General features: G+C 41.9%; 1 protein-coding gene across 2 annotated transcripts in view; it reads left to right on the top strand.

Annotated features, from left to right (window-relative positions):
* The window catches only part of SPSB4 (splA/ryanodine receptor domain and SOCS box containing 4), an 86,043-nt gene that overhangs the window by 43,884 nt on the left and 16,260 nt on the right, over window positions 1–25,899 (top strand). The window contains exon 1 of one of the 2 annotated variants that reach the window (XR_006169217.1): window positions 4,711–4,888. The exons of the other annotated variant lie outside the window; for it this stretch is intronic. The gene's annotated coding sequence lies outside the window, so the exon portion shown is untranslated. Of the gene's footprint in view, window positions 1–4,710; window positions 4,889–25,899 lie in introns of those variants that run through there. 2 annotated transcript variants of the gene reach the window in all.

A 25,899-nucleotide genomic window follows, 5' to 3' on the forward strand; every position in this document is an offset into this window, starting at 1 on the left:
GAAATTTGAGGTTTTCAGAAACCTGTGTTGCACAGTACCCTTTAATACTCAGTGATTTATGTGGTCTGCTGGTAACGCACCAAAGATGTGAAAGTTTCCTTGTCCATATAGCCTGTGAGTCCTTGAATAATGCATGGTGGCAGGCTGGCAGCTGCTTTAACAGGCTTTTTGTCAAGAGCAGAGGTTGGCTCCTCCAACTGGGTTCACCTCTGAGAATGGCACTGCAGGATTCTTCTCTCTTGGTCATTAAGTCACATAGTTACTAGCATTTCTTTTAGACTGCACCTAATGGGATTGTGGATATTTTATGTCATCTCCACATCAATAATGCAGTATGGGCCATGTAAAGAATTGATTCTTCTTGTTTGGGGAGGGATGTGGAAAGATAATTTAACTGTTGGAAGTAGGAGATTCATTTCAGTAGCTCCAGTTTTAATGGAAGTTCTAGGTATGACCTTGAAGTCACAAATGGAGACAAGGAGGCTAGCTAGCAAAATTTTGTAATGACTTAGGATTAGTCCGTAAATTATAACTGCACAATGAAATCAGTATTCCCTTGAGCAATGTAAGTTGTACTGCGGGGGCAGATTAGTGCCTTGGAGGGTAGTGGTTGTATTGTTCAGCTATATATCAGTGTTTCATTGTATCTGAGAACTAGGTTGTTCTGTGTTTGTTTGTTTTTTCCCATGGGGTAGCCTGTGAGAAGTGTTGATTCTTGTGTGTGCTATTTCCACATCTGTTCTCCTTCAGTCAGATAAAGTCAGCACTTCTGCTTGCTGGTGCCAAGTGTGCCCTTCCGGAGGATCAGCGGAGTCCTCCAAGCTGCCCTCTGGAGGGAGGAGTGCTGCTCAGCTCAGCTGCACCCCTGCAGATGGCAAGGAAAGACCATGATTTAGCAAAATGCTCCCAGACAGCACAATATTAAAAAGTGTCTGATAGTGCCACAGTGCTGTAGAAAGCAGTGGGAACACTTGTATCTTGTAGATAAGCAAGAAGTGTACTAAATCAACTGTAGTTTTGGTTGAGAGAAATTCCCCTGAAGGCTGACAGTAAACTTTAAATTCAATCTTCAGGATTTCGGAAGTGTGAATTTTGTATGCATGAGTTAACATGCATCTGCCTGGTTCTGTTCACCCTGGGTGTGAGATATTGAAGTAGCAGTATTGATGTGTTTTTTTTCTCTGTAATAGTGTTTTTTTGTTGTTGTTTGTTTTGCATGCTGTAAAATGTATGTAAAATGCTCAAGCATTTGAGGAGATGATGGCCAAGAACTGTGGTGATTAACATGCAATGATAATTATTATTTTGAATGAGAAAAATATTTTTAAGTGGAGCTTTTGCTCATTGATGTGGCACTGAAAGCTTTCTGTTTGAGGTGCAACACTGCAGTTATTGTTAGTCTATAGTTTCAATACAGAGTGCTCTGAGTGTTGATATTCCTAACATAAATTGCATAGTCATGGTTATATAAAGGATAATGATTTAAATGTGGTTCTTCACCTAAAATTGCTAAGGAGAACTCTTCAATTTATTAATATTAATAGAAATGCATTTTCCTTCTCTTAGACTCAAACTTAGCCCTTTTTTTTTTTTTTTTTTTTTTTGATACTTCAGTTCCTTACACTTGTAAGGAAAATAATGTTTATGTTATCTTCCTTTATTTTATACTTACAGACTGACAAGGTCATTTTCATTTCTCAGATCTGCACCCATCAATTGCAAGATTCCTACAGCTCATGAAAGATGAGCCTGGCTCTGCCCAGCAGAACACAGGGCAGAGTGGACAGCTTATTGGAAAAAAATTCTGGTCTTTCTTTTCTACTGAGGAGGTCATGGTGGAGCATATCAAGAAGCAAAAAACAGCTAAATTTGTGATTAATCCCTGCTTTGTTAACACAGGGTGTATTTCAGGCAGCATTTCTGGGTTAAATACTCTGCTTTTTATCTTACAAGGTGAGGTGATGAAGAAAAGAGATTTCTCTTACGGTTTTTGAGTGCTGAGTAATTGCTTGAACTGGGAAATAAGGAACTAAAAATGAGGGAAACAGTTCTGGTGCTGTAAAAGCCCCATTTGCTTTCATTTCAAAGGGTTTTTTTGGTGGGCTAAATCTTTTGTTGGAGTAGTATCGCATCTCTTTTTTAACTTCAGACAGGCTTCAATCGTGAAGAAGCAAACTTTACAACTGCAGAACAATGCAATCAATATTAATGCATTGGGTGCTTTTACAGAGTACGCAGTATTGCATTTTCTTTTAGTCAGTCCTGTAGATTCTAGTTCCATGTTATGCTACAGACCGCTCCGGCGCTTCCTCGTATTGCTCAACGTTACAGAGGAATGATTCCTGTGTTTGTCCAGAAGCCATTCACCCGTTATTCAGCCACTTCTTACAGGCACTGGGACAGTACAGCTGTCACCTGTACCACTCATGTGTTTGGTTTGGCTAAGGCATATTTGGATAACTGATAACAGCTGGAAGTGCTGATGCCATGCTTGTGTGTTAAGCACCAAAGGCAGTGTAGGAAATAACTGGCATTTACAGAATTTTCAGATCTGTACATAAGTTCCTTTGCAGTCAGTGGCACGTAGGTGAAAGCAAAGCAGTGCTCCAAGGGCCAGGTACCAGGAAGTCCTCATCTATAGGAAAGAGACCAATTTACCAGTGGCAGAAATGGGCTATGTGCACATTTTATGGAGGCAGCTGATTCTTTAGTACTGACTAATATTATGAAAGATTTGCTCTTCTGTTGGTACATAGTAAATTAGAGTAATCAACTGTGATTATAAAACAAGTCATTTGATCTAATAAAAAGCACAAACAAAATCCAAACAAAAAAACCCAACTGCTGATCCTTTTCAGTCTTTCATCAACTATGATTTTGCTGATGCTGGCAGAAATGAAAGGCAGGCACGCTATGAATACACTTACCCTCTTTTAAATTTGTCAGTGATAATGAAAACTCACATCGTTTCCCATTGACATGAAGAGTGCTGCAGACTTGCTGAGTTAACAGTCTGACTCTATCACCCTGTCTGTGCTACCAGCCCATCATTTTTTTCACTTCATTCTAGCTGGCAAATCTGCAGCATCCAGAGTTGATGTAAAACCTCTGGTTGTGATAGAAGCTTTGTTCCTATTGACACTTTATCTTCCTGTGAGACACGTGTGTTTCTGATCATTGATTTTGAATTTCTTGTATTCTGTTTAACTTGTACAACAATGAGAAAAGTGCACTCATTATGTTGGAAGATTTGCTTTTGCAAGCACACTAGCACTAAATTTACTTGGAAATAAATACTTATTTACTGGTAGGTTTGCATATTCTGAAATCTCAAGGGATAAATTTTCTACGATTCTTTTTACCATCACATGCTCTGATGAGGACTAATGTCAAAAATATTTTTAGCACCAGACATGATCTTTGTGAACTCACCTCTTCTTGTGGTGGGTTTCTTCCATAGGAGAAGGGAGCAAGCTCAGGCTGGATGGATGCCCTGATCCCTCCAACTGTCACCATGGCTCCCTGTTACTTTTAGTGATTTCAGCTGAAGGGGTGTCACGGAGTTGATCAGATCAATCTATGTCCGCGACAGGGGGTGACAGGCCTCCGCCCTCCCCCCCCCCCCCCACCCCAATCCCACAAAAAAATGGGAAGGAAGGAAGGGAGGAAAAGAACAGCGGCAACAATCTATGGAGGAAAACTTATTTTACTATAATATTGGAATACAAAATAACACAATATATACGATTTAATTGAAATTGAGATTAATAAATCAGACAAGATGAGAGAGAGAGAGTTCCCGGGACCGATTCAAACCTGAAAAGCTTGGAACGGCCAGGAAAGCACCCTCCAGCACCCACTGCAAGGCAGCAAGAGAGCGCCCCCCCCACCCGGAAGGGCCAGATCCCGTGACTGCTGTAATGTACAGGGATAGGTAGCTGGGACTGGGGCAGTGACACTTCAATGCCCCGTACACTACATGATGTTTTGATGTGGAATACTGAAACCCAAAAAACAAAAAAACAAAAACAAAAACATAGAACCATGACAAGGGGAAAAAAGGTTGAGTCAGCCATCAGCTTATTGTAAGACCACACAGACTGTTGTAAATATAACCTGTCTGGAGATTTGGTTCCAGTAATCAGCACAAAATAGCCGTAGACTAAGTATGACTTGGAGCCCTTCTCACTGAAAAAACCTTGGAGGGGTGGGAGAGAGAAAGTGATATTGCTTGAAGAACAAAGTGTAATATTCACTGCTTAGAATGTGTATTTTCTTGTGATATTAATTGCCTTCCGCAAAAGTGGAAACAATTAACTTGTAGACCATTGCTCTGGGTTAGTATCTTCCAGTTCAATGCAGCTTTCATAAATACAACTCTAAAATAATATAATATCTGAACCTGAGGGTATAGGCTCTTCTGTGCTTCGGGACTAACTTACGGAGTGGGGAACAGGTTTCTCACAGTACATTTCATAATTGTTGATAACTTGAGATGAAGTCTTGAATTTAGCTTGCAGAAATATTTGAGAAGGATGTGGTTGCAATGGGTGTGTGTTTAATTTTTGTAAGCATGGCTTTTCTATTTCTGTTGATAAAGGCTTGTGAATTACATGTCTCCATTTGAACTTTGCAATAAGTGGAAGTGTGTGAAGTGAACCAGTTTCCCCTGCAGACCTTGCACTTGTTTATTTGCAGTGCTTAAGTCTACAAAGGCATTAAAGCAACAGAGCTGCCTCCAAAGGCAAAAAGCCTTTTTACTGAAAGCACAACAGCCATGCAGATCACAAGTACATGAGCTAGGCTGAGCGAGGAAAAGATGGGACCATTCTCTGCATATCTATAGGCAGCTGGAGTTTTCCTTCAGAAGAGGATTGTAACAGTTTGGGTATTGACTTCTTTTTTCTTTCTTTCTGGCTCTGTTAATGTGGTTAGGATCTCTCCATATTAAACGGTCCAAAACAGCAGTTGAATTTGATGTATTTTTTTTGATCCAGTATTTTGTATTTAACCTGTTTCACGTGTTTATGGGGTGAATGAGAGATGCAGAATTCTTTTGAAAAGGCTGATTTGTAACACCGTGTGCAACCTCTGCAGCAGAAAGCCCCAGCGTGTACCTTGTTTCCATGCCTTTATCCAGAATTCTTGCACAGGGCAAAGCAGTGGAAGCAGATTGCCTCTGCCTGGCATGTGGAAATGAGATTTCAGAAATAAATCAGTGATGCCTAGATTTGCTGTTCTGAAATGGAGATGGGTTGCAAAACAAAGATGATTTCATATAGATCTCTGTTAGTCCTGCTAGTGCTGCTCCAGGAGGCAGGAATGAAATGTAAGGTATTAAAATAACAAAACCCCCAACTCCTTTTCTTTCTTTCTTTCTTTTTTTTAATCCTTTCAGCCCAATTATACATAGTCCATTTTTGAAGAGTAGTTACTCTGTCAAAAACTTCTCAAATTATCATGAAGTCTATGGCTGCTAAACAAATGTCTAAAATGTTCCCTTCAAATTAATACTCCCAGCAGGGCCTGCACAAATCGATCTGGAGGGGGCAGCTTAAAGTCCTACCTCGTTTGTGGCTCACAAGGCTCCTACCCTTAAAAGCCCCTGAATTCATTTTAAAGGGGCTCTGAACAGGCCCCAGGTACTGAACATGAGACCAGGCAAGAAGGAAGCTGAGGATACTAGACTGGGGATTTAAAATGCCTATTGAGATGGAAATAAGTGGTTTCTGCCCTGTGAGTATAATTTAGTTAATCAGTGCAGCTGTGTATACAATCTCTGCCTCTGAAGTTTTTGAACCTCGTACTATAGAAGGTAATTTTCAGTATTTCAGTGATGGGGTGTGGCAGAGGGGGCTGTGCACGATGAGTCTCTGAGGCAGGAGCAGCTTGGGAGCGACCCTGCTGTAAATGCTGGGGACAAAGTACAGGTGACTGCAGCCTTCTGAATGAGTTGCGCGAGCAGCGCTATTAATTCAGAGCAGGGCTTGAGCCCATCACAGTACCCGTCCTCTGGCAGACATAAAGCGCAGATAATGAAAAGTTTCCTCTTTGGGATCGCAATAGAATTTTCCAGACATGGAAAATTTAAAACCAAGATGAAGTTGCTGATGGTGTGTGGCCTCAGGAAAACATTCCATGAGTTTCAGTTGAAAGATGTGGGTTAATTGCTGATTCATCCTCTCAAGGATGTTTTGCACTTCACTGTACATTAAAAGAAATGAACACATTTTTCAGTGCGGTGCAACGTAACGATAGCAGCCTTCTTTAGGACCTAAGTATTGAATTTTGCTACTTGCTTTTTACAATTTATTTAAAATTTTATAAGTAAACCAGTTAATTGTTGGAATTAGTGTGTGAGAAAAGAATGCCATTTCCCAGGGAGAGTTCTCGACTGACACTTTAAAGTTTATTCTTTCTTCAGCTACCTAATTTGTTCTGATGGCCTGAAAGGCTGCCAGTGTCTCTACTGATTCAGAACAAGCTGACAGTGTTCTCCGTACTGCTGCAGGGATAGCTGGGTCTTTGGTGACTGTCCTGAATGAATTAAGGCAATGTTTATGGGCTGGAGGCTGTGAAGGCAGCATAAAATAATTTTGAGAGAGCAGTCGCCTCTGTTCATGTAAAAGCAAACAAGCAAAATGCCCGACACCCTGCCTGAAACAGCCCAGCGAGACTGCAGTGAATCTAGTAGCAACAGAAAGTTGATTTCATATGCTTGTAATTAGGGAATTTCATCAGGGCACGGGGCAGATGTTACTGCTAGGAAAGGTCATGAGTGGATGGCGACCGAGAGTTGGATGCTGTGTGCATTCGCTCATCCCGTGCCAGCTGGAGCTGTGGGCACTGAGTGCTCTGCGGCTGCTGTGCTCCACACAGCTGTTGGCTGGCACTGTGCTTGTGTCAGCGTCCGTCCGGTTCTGGGAAAACTTTGGGCATGAATGAGAAGATGAAAAAAGTTATTTTAAATAAGCATATGAAATCTGAAACGTTCAGTTCTTCTGTCTTTGGGCAGAGATGACTGTTGTAGGGTACTGCCATCTACGTCTGATTTTAGAAACCTGTGTATGAGTCAGAAATGCAGCAAGATGTGTGGTTTTGTTTTCGGGAGGCTTAATTTGGAAGGTAATCCTGTTCTCCTTGATGTCAGCAGGATGTGGAGCAAGTGATGGGGGCACCTTTTAATGCTTCTTCCATTTGCTACTCCACCAATTCTGGGCCTGGCATTTTTCTTGAGAGCATGCTGCCCTTTTTCTTAATGCTTCCAACACCTGAACCTTCTACGTTCAGTTGACGTATTGCAGATCCCTGTGCTGGAAATAGCAAGGAAGAGCACAGGTTCAAGCTTCCCAAATGTGTTGTTGTGACTGTGGATAACTGTTGTCTTTCCATAGCCCAGGGAGCATGTTCACAAACTTGGACAGCGTGCTACCTTCAAATATGAGAATTTGTCTTTTTTTTTTTTCTATTTCTATTAATAATATTAATACTAATGTAATTCTTGCATAAGAATTTACAGGAAGTTTTCAGAAACAGGTTTCTTTCCACTTTCATTCGCTTTTATTAAAAACCAGTTGAAAACTGTAACACTTTCATTGATGACAATTTGCACTTCATTGTAGGTTGCACTTCATTGTAATTGTGATTAGACTTTAGCTTTAAATTGCCTGCTGTTTAATTTGTGATGTCAGTGTGCAGTTGTGTATGCAATACAAATGATATCTATTCAATACCAGATTTGGATTTTTAGTATTGCAAAATGGTGTTTGCTTTAACAATACATCCGTGTTCTACAAAATGTGTTTGTGTGGTTAGTTATGTGGTGCAGAGTGATAAACTCTTTGCAAAATTTGCATTTTACTTTTTTTCTACTAAAATGCATCCCTTCCTGTTGTATCAGTGTAGTCTGTTCAGGATTCAGGATATTTTTGCAACAAGTTTTGAAGAAACAAATTGCACCACATCACAGAATCACAGGAATGTAGAGGCTGGAAGGGACTTCTGAAGATCATCTAGTCCAACCTCCCTGCTAAAGCAGGTTCCCTAAGGTGGGTTGTAGAGGAAAGCATCCAGATGAGTTTTGAATATCTCCAGAAAAGGGTACCTCATCACCTCTTTGGGCAGCCTGTTCTAGGGCTCTGTCACCCTCATAGTAAAGAAGTTCTGTCTCAAGCTCAGATGGCACTGGTTTGTGTTCTGATTTAATTGCCCTTTGTTCTGTCACTGGGGACCAATGAAACAAGCCCTCACCATCCTCTTGGCCCCCCGTACTTGGATGTTTATAAGCATTGGTAAGAAATTCCCTCAATCGTCTCTTCTCCAGGCTGAACATCATGGATCTCCCAGCCTTTCCTAATAAGTGAGGTGCTCCAGGCCGTAACCATCTTTGTAGCAATCTGCCAGACTCCCTCTGGTAGTTCCTTGTCTTGGACAAGTCTTGGACAGTCTTTCCTGGACTGGGTAAGGAGGCAGGTGTGGTCTGTGCAGCCAAGTCTGGTCTTCGGGGAACATTGCTCTTTGTGACTGGCTCTGTGCTGAGGTAGCTGTGATCTAAGATGATGAAAGCCCATTGTTCTATCAGTTTTTTGGTTTTTTTTTTTTTTTTTTTTTTTTTTTTTTTTTTTTTGTATTTAAATCTGAGGAACAAGAGAGTGAGGAGTAACAATCCAGTGCAGGTTAAATGTCTATGGATAATGGTCCTCAGGAATACAGTCACAGAGAACAAATCTTTTTCTGCGAACGAGCACCTGTTGCTTTTCATGGAAGTGCTAATCCTGGAGCAGGTGCTTGCTGGGAGCACTGGTGTCAGCTCTCTGGCCCTGCTGTTTGCACAATGTGTCGAAGACCCAGCATGTGTCCTTATAAAATGAAGGTAAACTGATCCTTATAAAATGAAGGTAAACACTTGAAGCAGCGCTTGAGGACTGTGTATGTATAGATGTCTATGTATGCCCTTCCAGTATCAGGACTTTCAGAAGATGGAGCAGGTGGGCTGATCCCGGAGAAGCAGAATTCTCCTGCAGGGCCCACAGAATACTTCATTCTTGGAAGCTCTCCCCATTCCTTGTGCAGCTCCCAAGGAAGTAGTCATTAGGAAGAGGTTTAGAGCTTTCTTAGGTATCTAAAGATCACGAAGCATATAGCCGTACGAAATAGGTAAAAAATGTTTGTTTCCTTCCTCTTCTCTTCCTACTGTCTCTGCTTCTCTCTTGTTTGGGATGTGTGTGTAACCAAGATCTATTTAAAAGGTTTTTTTCTGGGTGGCTGTCTGGCTTCTTGGATTTTGTTTGTTTGTTTGGGTATTTTTGTTGTTGTTGATATTTTGTTTCTTTTGTTTCAAATCAGTCCTGGCATTCCTCTCATCTACTGGAAATCATTTTCCTTATCTAGTTTTATCACAGTGTTTCTTGGAAAGCTGGGAGGGAGAAAAGACATGGCAAACAAGTGCTGTTACATGATAACAGGCTGTGCACACAGCTAGCCCTTCAGACCACTGAGCTCTCATCCGTACTCCAGCTTTTTTTCTCTTTAAAATACAAATTCTTCAATTCTTTTTGTGTAGAGGTAGCACTAAGATATGGTTTGTGAAGGCAGCATGGTTGGTCCTTGGGCTGCTTCCTGTAGCTGGAGCGGAGCACAGAGATGCTGTGGGACTGGGCTTTGAAAATGGATGTTGTGACTATTCCACAGTGAATGATTTCCTTTCCCACTGGAACGTGTCATTGAAGCCAACTGAGATAGATCCTCTTTTTCTGAGACGGGAGCCAAAATCTGTCCCAGAGGATGAGCTGCTTTGTAGTAGTGCAAAATGCTGGTAGGCCCTGAAACAGCCTCTAATGTGTCTTGAGGCGAAGACTGTTTTCCATGGGGATTCTTTCAACTGACATCAGTGATTACTCTGAAGCGTAAGCAGGAGGCATCTAAACAGTAGTGGAGATAAATATATGATTTCTTCAACGTAAGATGGATGGAAATCCTCATGTGGAGGTTTTCTATTACTCCTCTGGGACATTTTGGTGAATCACAGGGAGTGGTTTCTGTTACCTGGGATGTACTATTTGTCAGTTTCTCAAGATGAAACATTGTATTACAGTATCATCAGGCCCAAACAGTGATTGTAACAGTAAGCTTTGGAAAGTGCTGGAATGAGTGGTTGGCAAGTGGTTGGCAATGCTCAGATTACATCAGGAGAAAATAAGATTAATAGTACAGGAAGTAGGGTACTTCTAGTCCGAACTTATAGGAAGGATGCTGTTGTTTCATTATATAGAAAAAGAAAGTATTTTCTTTGGAGAAATGGTTATTTGTGAAAACCATTTTGAAGGAGTAACGATGCTGTGGGAAGTAGCAGAAACCGAATGCATGCTTTCAGCTTACTAAATTTATTTATTTTTTAAAATGAGAATAAGGGAGTAAACCAGTTCTACTGATTATATTACTGCTTGAGTTTTATTCAAGACTGGTAAATGGTTGTGGGGTGTCACGGAATTGACCAGATCAATCTATGTCTGTGACAGAGGCAACAGGCCTCTGCCCTCCTCCCCCCCACCCCAGTCCCACAAAAATGGGAAGGAAGGAAGGGAGGAAAAGAACAGCGGCAACAATCTATGGAGGAAAACTTATTTTACTATAATATTGGAATACAAGATAACACAATATAGTACAATTTAATTGAAATTGAGATGAATAAATCAGACAAGATGAGAGAGAGAGTTCCCAGACCGAGTCAAACCTGAAAAGCTTGGAACGGCTAGGAAAGCACCCTCCAGCACCCACTGCAAGGCAGCAAGAGAGCGCCCCCCCCACCTGGAAGGGTCAGATCCCGTGACTGCTGTAATGTACAGGGATAGGTACCTGGGATTGGGGCAGTGACACTTCAATGCCCCGTACACTACATGATGTTTTGATGTGGAATACTGAAACCCAGAAACAAAAAAAAACATAGAACCGTGACAGGGGTTGATATACAGACACAGGTACAGGACTTGGAAAACCATCTGTGGAAGGAAACTAAGTCATTCGGGTGTGATGTGTACATCTCATAGTACCCAGTACATCTGACCTTCAGTTGGTGTGACAGAGAAGACATTCCTTCTTGGACAGGACAAGTTAAGATGCATCTCCTGAGCCTGAGAAGCAATAGAAATATGAGATCACTTTTCAAACAGTTGGGTTTTTTCTTTTTTAGGATATTCTGGGTCTGTGCCTGCAGAGGAATAAACTTTTAGTGTCTGTTGTCATGAAATTCACTGGAGTTCTTCTGCTGACTTGAATAGCAGCAGATCGGGCCCTGAGTGTTCCTAGCAGCTGTGGCACTGTTTTCTGCCTCACTTCCCAGTCTGGCAGCATGTGGTGAGCATCTGCTCCCGTTGGGCTGGAGCCACGACAATGAGGCTTTTGTGCAGTGAGTATTTTGGAAGAGGAGGAGGCTGTGTGAAAGTTAGTTTTGGGTAGTAGGTAATCACTGTTGCCGTCAGCTTTGGTTAATGCTGTTGATGCAGTGATACATTGCCTGGGAAGGAGAAAATGAACAATTTTTTCAAAGCAGAACAGTTCCCTGGGGCTGTCTGTGTTATTGAGATCTCCTCTATGAGTTGGAGTTGGGGTGTAGCCAAGCTACAGAAATGTGGGTGATGCAGTGAAACTCTTTCAGTTTTTAATCTCTGGTAGCTTGTGATTCAGGTATTGGCTTTTGCATTCAGTTATCCCCCTGCTCCTACAGCCAGGTTTGGAGACACTGACTGATTAAATTATTTAGTAGTAATAGGTCTGAAGTACTCACATGAATTTGCAAAAATAAGTCAAATGCTATTCTCGGTGGGAAAGAATACATGGAGTTGATGATTTATAGTAATGTGAGCTATTACAGCTTACACAGAACTGGAAGAAGGGAGTTAGTCTGGAGACACAACCTCTCAATGTCAAGGTTATTGCTTGTTATTAATATTTATACATGAGTGATATTAAGGTGTTCTATAACTGTGCTGTGCAGCTGGATGAATTCATTTTGCTTAGGCAGAAGAGCTGGGCATCTGCAGTCATCAGTAAGCAAGGCACGAAAGGAAACCATTAGAAGCCTGTATGTGTTTGTGCCTCAGCCTGTTTATTGCAGGGTTGATGGTACCTGCTTTTTTGTTTTGCTGGGTGACTTTTGTTTTGTTTCTCCCAAGTAAGCACTGTCCTGATGGAGATGGGGAGACCTGTGTTCTTGGCCTACCACACGGCCCTTGTGCTGCTCACACCGCTGTCCCATCCTCCCTCAGTGGTTCTATGCCCACCTGCTCACCCAGTCCCCTAGTCCCGTGCTCATTTACAGTGTTGAAACTTTCTGTACTTCGATTTAGTGGTCAGTGAAATTTCTGCATCTAAGTGTGTTTAACAAAGACAAGGAAATAGTTTTTATGATGAAGACTGAGCAAATTCTACAGAAGTTGGAATGGCGCTCCTTTTTTTTTTTTGAGTGACCGGGCAGCCAGTGTGAGGAGTGTTTGATTTAAGGTTGGGGCTGCACCCTGCTGTCATGTGTGACCTGCAGAGGAAAGGAGTGAGGCTTCCTTCCTACAAAGCAGCCCTGCATGCTTGGAGGGGTTTTATGGACAGACACGAGGCCAGAAGGAAGCCTGAGGTCAGAGGCTTTGGGTGGCTGTTGGTAGGAGTGGGAAGCTGACAGTGGCCAAGGATTGTATCCCTGAAGGGATGGAAGAAATAGCTTCTCCATGGGCATGCTGGGTGGAATGTGTCCCAACCCAGAGGATGCCTGAGTTGATTAGCTCAAAGCAAGCCAGAAAGAAAGGCCCTACACTGCCAGGCCTAGCAGAAGGGGAGGAAGGTTCTTTACAAGACTTTTCTAGCGTAAGTTCTGTTTTATCAATGAGCCAAATTCCTTAATCTGATATTATCTTGTTCTAGTCTATTCTGATGAAACAAGCCTTTGTGATTTCCTGTGGTATTTGGGGAGCGCTTGCTTTAGAGTTAAGGTTTGGGAAGATTTTTCCCCAAATGTTTGCCGAGTTGCTGTGAGCACCTATTCTAGCAAACTGAGCAAGGATTTTGCCTGTTTAGTTTTGAAGTTAATCTTTCTAACAGAGCAGGTTTTGTTGGGTTTTATCTGAAAAATGTCTGGATGAAATCTTAATATGGTTAAGCTTCCTGGGAGTTATTTTGGGACTGTGATTTGTCCTTTTGTTTGTTCGTTTGTATAGACTTCTTTCTTAGACGCCTGCTGAGTTCTTTATTGTGTTCTCACACAACCTTGTACTTTGACAGCGCAAATGCTATTTTTTTCTTTTTCTGTGGGATAAATTGAAGGATATTGTGGTCTAGTAAATCTTTTCCCTAAATAGCACTGCAAGATAACCTAGTCATGAATGTTGCCACTTTGTTTAGAATGCACTTTGCTGCTTTTGTACTCCTTTAATGCTGCATCAGTTGAGATGAATGAAAATGTGCAAGAGATAAAAATCAGATTTAAGCAGGAAGAGATGGTAAAGTGCTTGTATTTCTGCATTTCTTACACAGAAGATGAGGTTGTACTGCCTGATACACAATGTAATACTAAATTTTATCCTAAGGTAAAGATGACAGCAGCAGCTAATTTTTCCTTCTTCTTTGGCTCCACTGCCTCCTCTGTGAGACCATGCTAACACACATTATTTATTGTGTGATGGCAGCGTGCTTCCTGCTGGAGTTGAGTTCCAGGATTTCTACCAATGGTACTTCTGGGAGAACTGCCATAGTGGCCCTTTGAAGTAAGAATGGAATCGGTGATGCACTCCCAGACAAAACACAAACTAAAAGCCCTTTACAAGCATTCTGCAATAAGCAAATGACTTGTGCTTGCATTTCTTTTTTTATGATTGTGGTTATTTTTGGGGAGAAAGCTGCTACTGGGAAGCTAGTTACTGTTTTCAGTCCTTCTAAAAATAAATGTATTTTTCAAAGTAAGTTGCCAGTATTTGTGCATTAGATATTACTCAGTAATCATAGAATCTTTAAGGTTGGAAAAGACTTTTGAGATCATCTAGTCCAACTGTGCACCTACCAGGCACGTTCCCTGAGCCTCCTCCAGACTGAAAAATCACAGATCCCTCATTCACTCCTCATAAGACTTGTGCTTCAGACCTCTCACCAGCTTGTTGCCCTCTGGACACTCTTCAGGGTCTCAAATCTCTTTCTTGCAGTGAGGGATTCAAAATTGAACACAGTACTCAAAGGTGCAGCCTCAGCAGGGCTGAGTACAGGGGATAATCACCTCACTGATCCTGCTGGCAAAGATATTTCTGATAAAAGCCAGGATGCCATTGGCCTTCTTGGCCACCTGGGCACACTGCTGGCTCATGTTCAGCCTCGTCTCAATCAGCACCCCCAGATCTGCACAGTCTTCCTGCTGCTCTGGTCTGAGCCTGTACAATTGTATGGGATTGCTGTGGCCAAACTGCAGGATCTGACACTTGTTCCTGTGGAATATGTTCTTGTTGGATATATTATATATATATTGTTGAATATGTTGAGTTATATTCTTTCCTAACTTATCCTTAGTCTCCAAGTATTAAGAAACAAGTAATTTTTCAAAAACTAGAATTCAGTTAGGAAAATAATGCTTTTTTAAGTGCTACCAACACCAGCAACTTTTTTGTTTCACATTTAACTCTGTTATTTTCATAAGTCAACACATGGGAAATAAATGGTTTACTCCAAATTATTTGAGATCTGCAGAATGATATGTATATGTAATGAGTCGATTGGCTCCAGTTGGGATATGGTGAATATGACATGGCTAGCATGGTGCTGGACTGAGGTTTACACTGGCTAATAAGCTTAAAGAAGAGTTTTATCGTGGGACTTAACGTCTGTATGCTCCAGAGAGGAGGGCAGGAATTTATGAAGGGTTGCACGGAGAAGTGAACAGGGGATCTGGAAGGTCTGTGCTGACTGAAATGAAGCAGTAATTCATCAGTCTGAGGGCCAGCAAAGAAGATATGTGGGGGAAACTTGGCTGAAATGATGTATGGCAGGCGATAAGTTCAGCTTTTCTGTACATTTACAGCATAATAGAAAAACTGTTCTTGAGAACAAACTCTTTAATATTATGGTTAGACTTTAATTACATCAGATCTGCCTCCACCGTTTGTATTGCTGGCTTCCCCCATGCTCATTGCTTTGCTGTGGGGGACCTGGCGCTGTGTGCAGAAATGTACCTTCAGAAAAGAAAAGGCTTTGGTGAGGGAAAGTACGGACAGATCTCTTGTGAACAGTGAAACTACACATCTTGGTAGTTTGGCTAGGAGGCTCTGGAGACTAAAGCTATGCCTCAGCTGACAATGGTCACTGGCTGCCTGGCATTTTCTTGGGAGTGCTGTGTGGGCAGCTGGGGCTGGAGCTGGTGGAAATGCGTGGCCTTTGTGGGCCTTTGTGATAAGGAAAGAACTGTTATATGTAGAAAAATGAACTGGCAAAGAGGTTTGCACAGTCTCAGAGAAGCATTAGGTTTTTTTCCCATCTGTTCAAAAAGAATTGTGTTCATAGCTTTTGATTATAAAGAATGAGAGAAACCAATTCGAGTTTGCTTACAGAGCACAGCAAATAGTACTGTTGACTAACAAAACAACCAAGGACTTGGATCAGATTTTCCACTTGGTTATGCACACCTCTTTAGAAAGTAGGGAAGGTCTTCTTCTGTTGAACCATGTTGCCTGGATGCAGAAGGCTCCTGGCTGCAGGATCCGACCTCAGGGAGGGCAGGATGTGACATCAGCAAATAGTAGGACAAGGGATGCTAGAAGGGAGAACCAGATCCTTTGCAGTGCTCTTTTCCCTGTGGAGTGCAGCACAGCTTCTGATCCTGTATTTTTAGATAGAGTTTTGCTGTCCAAAAACTGCTGTGGGACAGATGTGCAGCAGTTCAGATGCAGAAGGGCATGGCTGAAATAGGGACAAAGGATGAGCTTGTGCCCTGCCTAAGGCTGTAGAGAAAAGGAGATTTAGGAAGTAGAGGAGAGGGGGATGCATAGCCAAAGCTGAAAATGAGTGAAGGAGGAGAGAATCAATAGTTCATTAGATTTGTAGAGTGGAAGAAGGAGAAAAAGGATCAATAGTTCATCAGATCCAGAGATACAGCTTGGGAGATGTGGTTGCTTAACACAAAAACGTTTTGCTGGAGTCATTGTTCACGTTCCATTTTTTAACCAGTGCATGTCGTGCAGCAACATATATAAATGTATGTGAAAGATTAATGGGAAAGTAGGAATTAGGGGTAGAAAGCTCGTAAAGCCTATGTTAGGGGAAGGCCCTTGAAGAGATCCTGTTGATAAATATGAAAACATTCTTTTGGCTTCTCCTGCCCTCCTTCACCAGTAATGTCTTCACTGAACAGCATTGCTCAATATTGTGCAGTTTTCAATTAGGATTTTGATGAATGTGAGTTTTGTCTGCAGGATTTGGCTTTGTGGCTTTAATGGTTTACAGCCCAGGTGAAAAGTAAATACTGTGCTGTAACTGACAGATTTCAGACATGAGTGTGAAAGTTTCTACAAAATGAGCTCACTTCTTTAACACATGTGGGCTAGAAGTGGTTCTGTCATGTTTCCATGATTATGCTGTAGGGAAATAATAGCCACTGTACTATAAAAATGTATTTTTAGAATGAAGGTTGCAAATATATAGTATCAGATTGTCCTAGCCTTCTTAGTAGATGTAAATAATTTAATCAAAAGGGGCTGCTTTTATGACAAAGTAGCTATTTTCTGTATTTTTATTAATTTAAAAGATTGCGTCTTCAAATTAAATGGTAAAGGTTTCATTAGGGTCTATGAAAATACACAGTGTAATGTCCATAGGTACCTTACAGTAATACAGGGATTCTTTCTTCCATTCAGGAACATCATTAGATTTAAGTATTTCTGTGTTCCACGCTTCGTAGGAAGAGCTCTCCAGTGCTGTGTGCTGATACAGCAGCAGCGCCCACAGTGCCTGTGCGAATGGAAGCCGTCCGTTTGCCTGCTTTGGCTGTGTAAGAAATGCAGCGGTTAAGCTGTCACTGCTTTCAGATAAAATAGTGCAGGCAGCCTTTTAATGGCTGCAAGTGATGAGAGCCTCAGATGCAGAGTTCCCCATAGCGCTGTGAGCTGATGAGCGTACTCCCATCCTCTGTGATGAATAATGCATGGCCTTGCTGGTGTTAGTAAGATACCAGTTATTTCTTCAGAATTGCAAGGGTTTTTTTCCTGCTTCTGTTATTATTTATCTGCCATCCTGTTTGAAGAGAAATAGTTAACCACAAGTCTACATATGCTGTTGAATTTAGGAGACAATTTCATTGTGTGAGTAAAGGAGACTGACTGTTCAAATCAATGTTTTGTCTTCCCAGACTGACCAAATGACTCTCTTGTGCCACAGACGTAGACAGTGTACTAATATGCAGGTGATTTTGTCTTTAGACAACAGGCTGCTGTGTGCCTTCTGCCCTCACACCCCTTATTCCCTAGCTTAGGAAGAGAGTTGCCATTTGCAGTGCTTTTTCCTTTGGTGTCTTTCTATGCCCCTTCTGAGGCTAAACAAAGTAAATGTGTTTTGTATATTCAATATCATTTCTGAGTGGGTTGGAAAGACAGATGTACCTTCCTAGGATTGCTAGGGAACAGAGTCTTGTGCTTCTGTCTTTGTTTATCCTGATGGAATATCCTTTTGAATGTTTTAATTAAAGCTTAAATCTGTTCTTCTGCACTGTGTCCTGCACAGCTGCGGAGAGAATTTTGGTGCGCTCTGTTGATTTTAGCAAGATATTCTCTTGACTTTGAGTAGGTAAGGCAAAAATTTGAGAATGGCAGGGATTGACAGTGCACCTGCTAAAACAGACTGCTCTTTATAATCTGTAATTCAAATGTTTATTTTAAAAGGAAATAGTTTGGTTGGCAGGCTATGAAGTATGTGGTGATAGCTGAGTAAGCCTAAGCCTATCTGGATAGCATGAGGTAGAACCGGGTCATGACATGTTGTGCTTTTTCTCAAAGCATGATACTCAACAATTTTTCAGCTAGTTAACTTGATTTGCAGGCACCCATAAAGAATAACTGAACCCTAACAAAATGATTTTTGATTCATCACGACACGCTGTAAGCTGGACTGGAGAATAGAGAACATTAAAATTCTTCTGTGGTATCTAGTGACAATTACATATAGTCCTAAAATAGTTGAGAATAGGTGAGATTTATTGCCATAACATGCTAACAGCTCAGGGCTAGATCGTAGTTTTTATTCATTATATACTCTGTTGCATCAGTTTACTGTTATTACTGTTATTGGTAGGGAGGAGATAGAGGGCTGGATTCACTGCTTGTGTGGAGCAGTGTAGCTTTGGCTTGATCACGTTGTTACAACGAAGCTTAGGCAATAAAACTAAGAATTCCACACTATTGTAGTCAGGACCTTTCTGTTGTATCCAGTCTGTCTGAATAGCTCTCTTGTGAATAAATTGTTCTGTTTTCATAGCTATTGCCTTCCCTTCTGCTGCCACTTGAGTTATATTCAGGTCAAATCATTTTCTTTGCTATTTGCTCTCAAGTTGAGAGGTAGTTAAGGACTTTATTCCATGCAGAAAGACCACCTAACATCAGGAGCACACGCTGGTTTCTATTAGAGCATTGGGTGGAATGAGTTGACACTGGGGATGCTGTGCTGACAAAACTGTTCTCACCTCATGTGTTGGATTCTAAATGTGGGTTGGCTGTAATTTACTCACCTTGTAGTAGTCATCACTATTGTGCTACAAGTATGTAAAGTGCAATAAATTATATGGCACCAACTAATTTAGTAGTCCAGAGCCAGTTTATTTCTTGTGTATCTGGTTCATTTTGTTAAAGCATTGCCATAGGTGAAATCAGGAAGGGAAGCCACTTACATTATTTTGTACTGCAGGAAAAGCATTAGAGAAAAACATTTGGTGGTGGCAGAAGCAGTCATTTAGGCTGACAGAATTATCCAGTGTTTCTTATGCCTATTCTAATTGACTCTTTTTTTCCCCATGAAAAGTGGTATTGTTGTATAAGCTTAATCCACAAGCTCTGCATGCTTGATGCTATGTGTCTGGTTAAATTTTTCATGGATCTAACAATTGTTTAAAATTCTTCTACATAAATTACTTATGATTCTTGTTCTTCTTCCTGACTGTGCTCCAATGAATTTTGTAAAGACTAATTACTGTGGTCCCAGCTAGAGATGCTCTTTTACATCAGTGTTCATTCACAACTTGCTTATTTGTAGCTGCAGGCATCTAGCAACCCTGGGAAGCATTTTGTCATTTATTTTTCACATTATACATCCCATCTGGTAATGGAAGAAGCTAATAGTTATAAGCATATCATCAACTTGAAATCAAGTCATTTCTGAACCACTGTAATTACCAGTTCCTTCAGCCACTACTGTTGACTTTGAGCATCTGCACATGTGCTTGTGTGCGCCTATAAAGGGCAGGGGCTTTCTTATCTTTCTCTTTTGCTGCACAAAAGATTTAGAAAAAGTCCTAATAGTGGCCTTCCTCCATCTGGGCAGTGCCATGCCATTTTCCACTATGCCAGCTGCAGTCTGAAAATGCAGCCTCTTCTGTGTGTTGCTGATGGTGCTGTTTGGTACATGACAGCATCACTTTGCAGCCCTGGAAAACAGGCACAAATGGTGTAAGTGTGTGAAGAGAACTCAGAAGTGTACTGCAGAAATGCAGAGTAAGTCTTTTCTGTAGGTGGGACAAAGCTTAAGCTGCTCTAAGAAAAGACCAGTTAGTTATGGAATGGCTGTACTGCATTACTTACAGCAGCAGGATATAAACTTAGCAATTGAGTCTTTTTTCTTCTTCTCCAATTAGCTTCTGTGCACCTACTCCCCCCTCCTTTCTGAGAATTCTGTACTCTGGCTTAAGATGTTACTCCTCAGCTCATTTCTGATATTCTTCCAAAGCCACCTTTATTCTGAAGTGGTATTGTTTCCTAAGCAGTTGCCTTGTATGCTGGGTGTTACAACCTTTGATTCCAATCTCTCCCGTCTTCTCCCCACTGCTACTTTCATTGTAGTAAGTTCTGTAAGTGCAAGTTCTTCTAATCTCTTATTGCAGTCAATCTTAAATCAGGCTTATAAGTTGAATTACTGCATAAGAATGTTGGAAACACTAGAATTGAACAAATGCAATCAGTTCATTTACCATATACTACAATTTAAAAATTCTTTAGTAGGAAACTCAATTAGAGATTTCATTTTACACCAAATCTGAGAAATTGAAGGGTGATTTTTCTTAATTTTTGTTACAAACTGAAGAAGAAGAAGGTGTGATTGAGCATTTGCTTTTGCCACGTGCTCATTAATTTGCCGCAGAAAGATACGATCTTGGTCTATCCCCTTGACACATTTTGCTGCCCATGTTAGGAATAAGCCATCTGTTGTTTTCTGAGTCTATTTCACAGTCAGTTTTATTCAAATGTGCTGAAAGCTGCTGAAGGAAGAGATTTTTGTCAGGCACTTAAGTATGACTAAGTGGAGTGACTGACGTCCAGATTTGCTCCTTGAGAGTGAGGAGTTCAGTGGTGAAATTAGGCTGGGCACGTCCTAGCTGGAGCTCTGACACTGTTCTTGTCTGCATGAAAAGCCACTGCAATTCTTTCCAACCTGTCATGATAAACGAAACTAAGAAGAGTATTCATCATATGCAATTAATTTGACAGGCATTTTTGCTACTAACAACAGTATGAATTTTGCCAGCACTACTCAGGATGCTGGCATGTGAGTAATCTCACTTCTGGGCATATTTGCAGCAACTGTGGACGTATAGGTGAGCCATGTTCTTTTCACCCACTTAGGGAAAATGTTCCAAATACTTTTTTTCCACCTTTTTTTTTTTTTTTAATCCCCTAGTGATTGTGAATCAAAGAGACGCTGACAGATCAGTGGAGTGTTGGTCATAAATAATTTAGATTGTGATTGCCACTGACTCCTTAGAAGGTAAAATACTACTTGAGTATTTGTGAGCAGTGATAGAAAGTAACAAGGGTGGAACTTGATTTTAGATAAGAGGAAGTTGCAGAGAATCCAGCTTGTAGGCAGTGGGCGGGCAGGGTGAGCTCCCAGTTCCCCAGTCATCCCAGGACAGAGCAGGGTGGTCTGGCAGTGCGGTCACTGCACTCGTCTCACTTCTGTCACAGCAGTGCATGTTGTCTGCCTCCTGTAGGAGCAGCCTCATCCTTAACTCCACAGCTGTTCGAGAGGAATCAGATGTTATTTGTCCAGCTTAGATGTTGTAGCATATCTCTGTGTATTCTTGAGAAATAAAGAGCCAGTCACTCATTGTTAGCTGTGAAAAGAAAGAAACAAGTATGTGATCGTAATGCACCAAGTGCCTCCCTCCCTGCTCCTCCTGACTGGCACAGCTGGTTTCCTTTCAGACTTTCTTTCCCCAGTGCTGTTTTATAACTGCACAAACTTCACTTCACATTGAAGGCTCTGCAAATGCTCACTCAGTTAATACCTTCAGAGAGTTTTCACACTGTGTGAAAGCTGCTGTAATGGAAACCAGTCTGGCAGAAAGGTCACCTCCTTTTAATGACTTGCTTTTTGCTTTCCTTTCTTGGTAACAGCAAGAGGAAAACCCAGAAGTCTTCAGATATTGGACTTTCAGTGTATGTGCTTTGGAAAGGAAACAAATTTTTCCCAGCGAGGAAGACAGATAATGATGAGGCATTTTCAAATGTTGCTTGCAAAAGTCTGCTCCTAGCTGTACTTTCTACTCCTAGTATCTGTTACGCTATATATTCCTATTCTACAGAATGAATTTTCTGCAAAAATCCCCCTGAAATTCAAAGTACAAAATCTCATTCCTTAAAAAATGGCTTTGTGAAGTAAAAATTGTGTTAAAGCCAAAACCAAACAGGAGATTATAAGAGACCAGTGCAGCTTTCGTGCTGTCAACTCTCCGTTCTTCACTGTTGTAATTTATCAGCAAAATGAGTCACGCGAAGCCTTTCTGAATGGAGCAGACTTGCTTTGACTTTCCTGTACCAGACAGGTTGCCACTGCCAAAGGGAAATAAATTCCAGTTCTCTCTGGGATGGAGCTGCCTCAGGTGAGTACCAGTGGCAGAGCAGCCCAGCTCTTTGCATTCCTCACTGGAGGTGCTGTATTTAGGAAAAGGCTCTGGACTTGCTTCGTATTGCTTATCATGGTAATACAGATTTGTGGCCTTTCATCCACACAGGGTTCTCTCAGATGTTCAAAGCTATACTGAGGTCTTCAGCAGGGCTCTGCCAGTTCTGCTGCGTCTCGTGTCCAGCACTTTCCCTTTATTTCCAGCATGGATAGTGGCCAGGCAAACACTGAAACTAGTTCAGCCTTGTGAGCTGGAGCTGTGTTCCTTCAGCAGCTGAAGCCTGCATTTAGAAAACCAAAATAAAATCATTTCAGTTTCTAGGCCTTACAAAGTTCTCTTAGGAATCACTTCAGATGTAGCAAAGCAGTTATCAAGCTCCTCAGAATTCCAGAGCAGAGTCTGCTGAGGGCCGGTCAAGTCTGAAGTGCAGCACAAGCATGAGCGCATCATGGCGAGGCGCTGTGGGAGCGGTGCGGGGATCTTTCCCGCCGCCACTGGCTCCTCTGGAGCCTTCTCTGCAGCCAGTGGGTGCTGGCGTTCACCAGGGGCCATGGCAGGACGCTCACGAGCGTGCCGATGAGCTGGTGGCACGGCAGGCAGTTGGCCCCGTCGGCGGCTTGGTACTCAACGCGGCTCCTGCTGAAGGTGTTCATTCAAGGATGACGCGGGTCGGGCTGTCCGGCGGGCCGAGGCAGACGGGGCACTCCTCCTCCTCGTGGTCTCCGCCGGTTCCCTCTCCCTGCCATTGTTCTCAATGAATTCTTTTCCCAGCCTGTATGCATAACTGAAGTTGCCACTTGATCCAACCTCTGGATGGTGCTGGACGAAGGTTCTGGCTGCTGCCTGGTGCTGCTGGCTTTGGTTTTCAGCCATGTGGTTATGCACTCTGCTCCCAGGCTGGTGTCCTGACCGAACGTTCTCTGAGCTCAAACTCTGCAGGAACTTCCACTGGCAATATGGCCTCACGATTGTACTTAAACTGTTCCTTTCACAGTATTTTGATGCATTCCCCATGTTTTGGTTTATTCCTTGTGATATTTATTCTGTTTCAGATGCAGCAGTTTTCCAAAAGATTGGATAATTCAGCTTCCTCTTACAATAGCCTTTAATCCATGTAACAATACAGAAAAAGCAATATATAGATTGCTTCTGAAGATAACTGACACCATTTTATTTTGAAGACACTAGTAAAGTTTGATGGCTTACCACTTAGGAACATATCTTAAGTGTTCGGAGTATGTACTATTTCCCTAGAGTGATTTATAATGGAGAACTTAAGAAAAAGGAGGAGAGTTTGGATGGGAACACTTAAAATTTCTTGGCAGGAGTTTTTTGCTAGGGAAGCTAAGTTGTTTGGGTTTTTTTGCTCCCTTTCCTTTTGGGAATGAGAGATTTTGAGGAGGAAATGGCCGGTCTGCGTTCCTGAGAGCGCTTTCTGAAGGCAGACTTAGAGAGCAGGCTCATTTGCATCACAGACCACGTCCCTGTGAAAAATGCAGCATGTGCTTTTAACCTGCTGGACTTGGCTGGCCGTGTTTGGAGGCGAGCCACAGCAGCGAACAAAGGCGGCTGGTGGTGCTGCTGACCACGGCTCCTGCACTGCAGAGGGCAATGAATTGCCTTTTTCTGCTGGACAGAGTGAAGTCACGGAGGTGTAACTAGAAACCTACCTTCTTGTTTCTGAAAGCAAAAATGGAAGACTTGCATAGGATCGAAAGCGTTCTGGCATTACATGAACAGTGCTATTTTGCTCTTACCAGGCGCATTTTTGGTTTCCAAAGTGATAATTGTATTTTAGCAAATAGTAGATGCAGAGATGACATCATAGGTGCTACATTTTCCAAAAATACTGAATTTCCAAGATCATAGGTGTTACCTTCTCTTAAGCAGAGTTTCCCACAGACCTGTTTTAATGCTGTGGCAGACAGTGCTTCACTGAGAACCTGCTGGAGGAATTCTATCCAGTGCATTGTGCCTGCATCATGACTTGTGCAGAGCAAGGAGTGTATTCCAGGGGTTCCAGAAAGTCACAGGAATCTGAGAACTTCTGGTTTGCTTACTTCTTGCATTCCGTGTCATTCCTTCAAATTCCCTTCTTTGTGGTCCCTATATTACTGTGTGCAAACAAATGTAATTACTTTGCACGTCAGTGCTGAAGTTTTTAGTAGTGGACTATAAATTTATTGCAAGTTTGATCTGTGTGGCAACAGATCTAGCTGTAGAGCAGCAGCGTATTTGCAGCCCTTGTTGTAACTACTGTGTGCCTGATGTGCCATTTTGCACAAGATAGATGCCTAGAAAAAGTGGAAAATGAAAAGCATGGCTGGCAGGTATGTTTCAACTCAAAATAAATATGAGATTGCCCTTTTGTGACTTTGTGTGGTGATGTTTGCCTTCATTTTCTTTGAAATTTCACTTTGTCTAGGATAACAAATGTAGAAAACAAGAACTTAAACTGTGAAGGGGCTGCTCACGAAGCAAGGCAGCAGCAGCTGCTTGGAAGACAGCACTGAAGGGCAGGTCTGCGGGGAACTGTCTGCCTCCAGAGGTCACTGTGCTTTTCGATCTGACTGAAGATAGAAATGCATGGGAGGCTCACTCTAAGGTCCTTTTTACAGCTGGTAAACTGTGCAGTCCGTCACCTTCCCCCTCTCATGCATTTGTTTTAGATGGAACCCTGAACCATAGGCTCAGTCACAATTTCTGTGATCCATGTAGTTGGTTAGGCCTGGTAGCTTGGGGAAGGGATGCGTCACGACGAGACCTGACAAACACGCACACGGATCTGTGTTTAAGTGAGAGCAGCCGGAGTCATCTTGCCATCACAAAGCAAAGCAAGCTTTAAAGCAAGATAAAAAATTAGTTGGATGGTTTTTAGAAAGGGAATGTATGCAGAAGCAGATTTTCAGAGCAAGTTTTTAAGAAGGATATGGTATTCACCGGAGGATGGCGATTGTATGTGAAGACACGTTTGGACTGTTCTCTGTTCGTTTTTCATGACTAGCAGACAGCTCAGCCTTTTGAACTTCCTATATTTGCGGCAGGCCTTTAGCCAATACATTATTACTTGGGAACGTTCTCATTGCAGAGCTCCTTGAATATGTTTTTCTGTAAGCTGTGTGTTGCCATAAAGCGCTTCCCAAAAGGTTCCATTCACATATTCTAATGCTCAGTGCTTAGCCTCAACGCTAAGGCGATTTTTGTAAGATACACTTGTTTGAATGGACTAAGCTGAATCTTTCATCAAACCTGGACAAAATCCCCGAGGAAAAATACACATAAAATTAATTGAGCTCTACATACTTGAAAGCAAAGATTTGGTCCTGCTGTGACTACAGAACACAGAAGAGGAACAGACAGTTTTGGAACAGGCAAAATTGTGTGACCTTTACTGTCAGTAGCAATTGCTAAGTCCACGTGGATCACCCCAAGCATGAATTTGATGAAATAGGGAATATTATACACAGCCAGCTCTTTTTGAAGACACCGTGCATCTAAGAAGCAAACAGATGAGTGTTTTTATTGGGGAATGTCTTCAGGTTGTGCAGAGATCTTTAAGCAATGATACATGTTTCTTTCTATGAAGTTTGCTTTTGCTGAAGTATGCAGTTTCTGTTCAGTGCTGTATGGGGAGGAGAGGTGCCCAGTCCTGAGCAGCTGTCACGTGGCTTTGATGTTTTAAAGGGAATAATGCCCTGGAAGCCCTATTTTAATTGATGTTACCAAACAAGTGAAGTGGTGATAAATAATGTATAGTCCTGCTTTTGTCTTGGGAA

This window comes from Centrocercus urophasianus, unplaced genomic scaffold (assembly GCF_019232065.1).
Source record: "Centrocercus urophasianus isolate 14NV4802_14NV808 unplaced genomic scaffold, USGS_Curo_1.0 seq_19, whole genome shotgun sequence".
In the NCBI taxonomy this organism is placed as follows: Eukaryota; Metazoa; Chordata; class Aves; order Galliformes; family Phasianidae; genus Centrocercus; species Centrocercus urophasianus.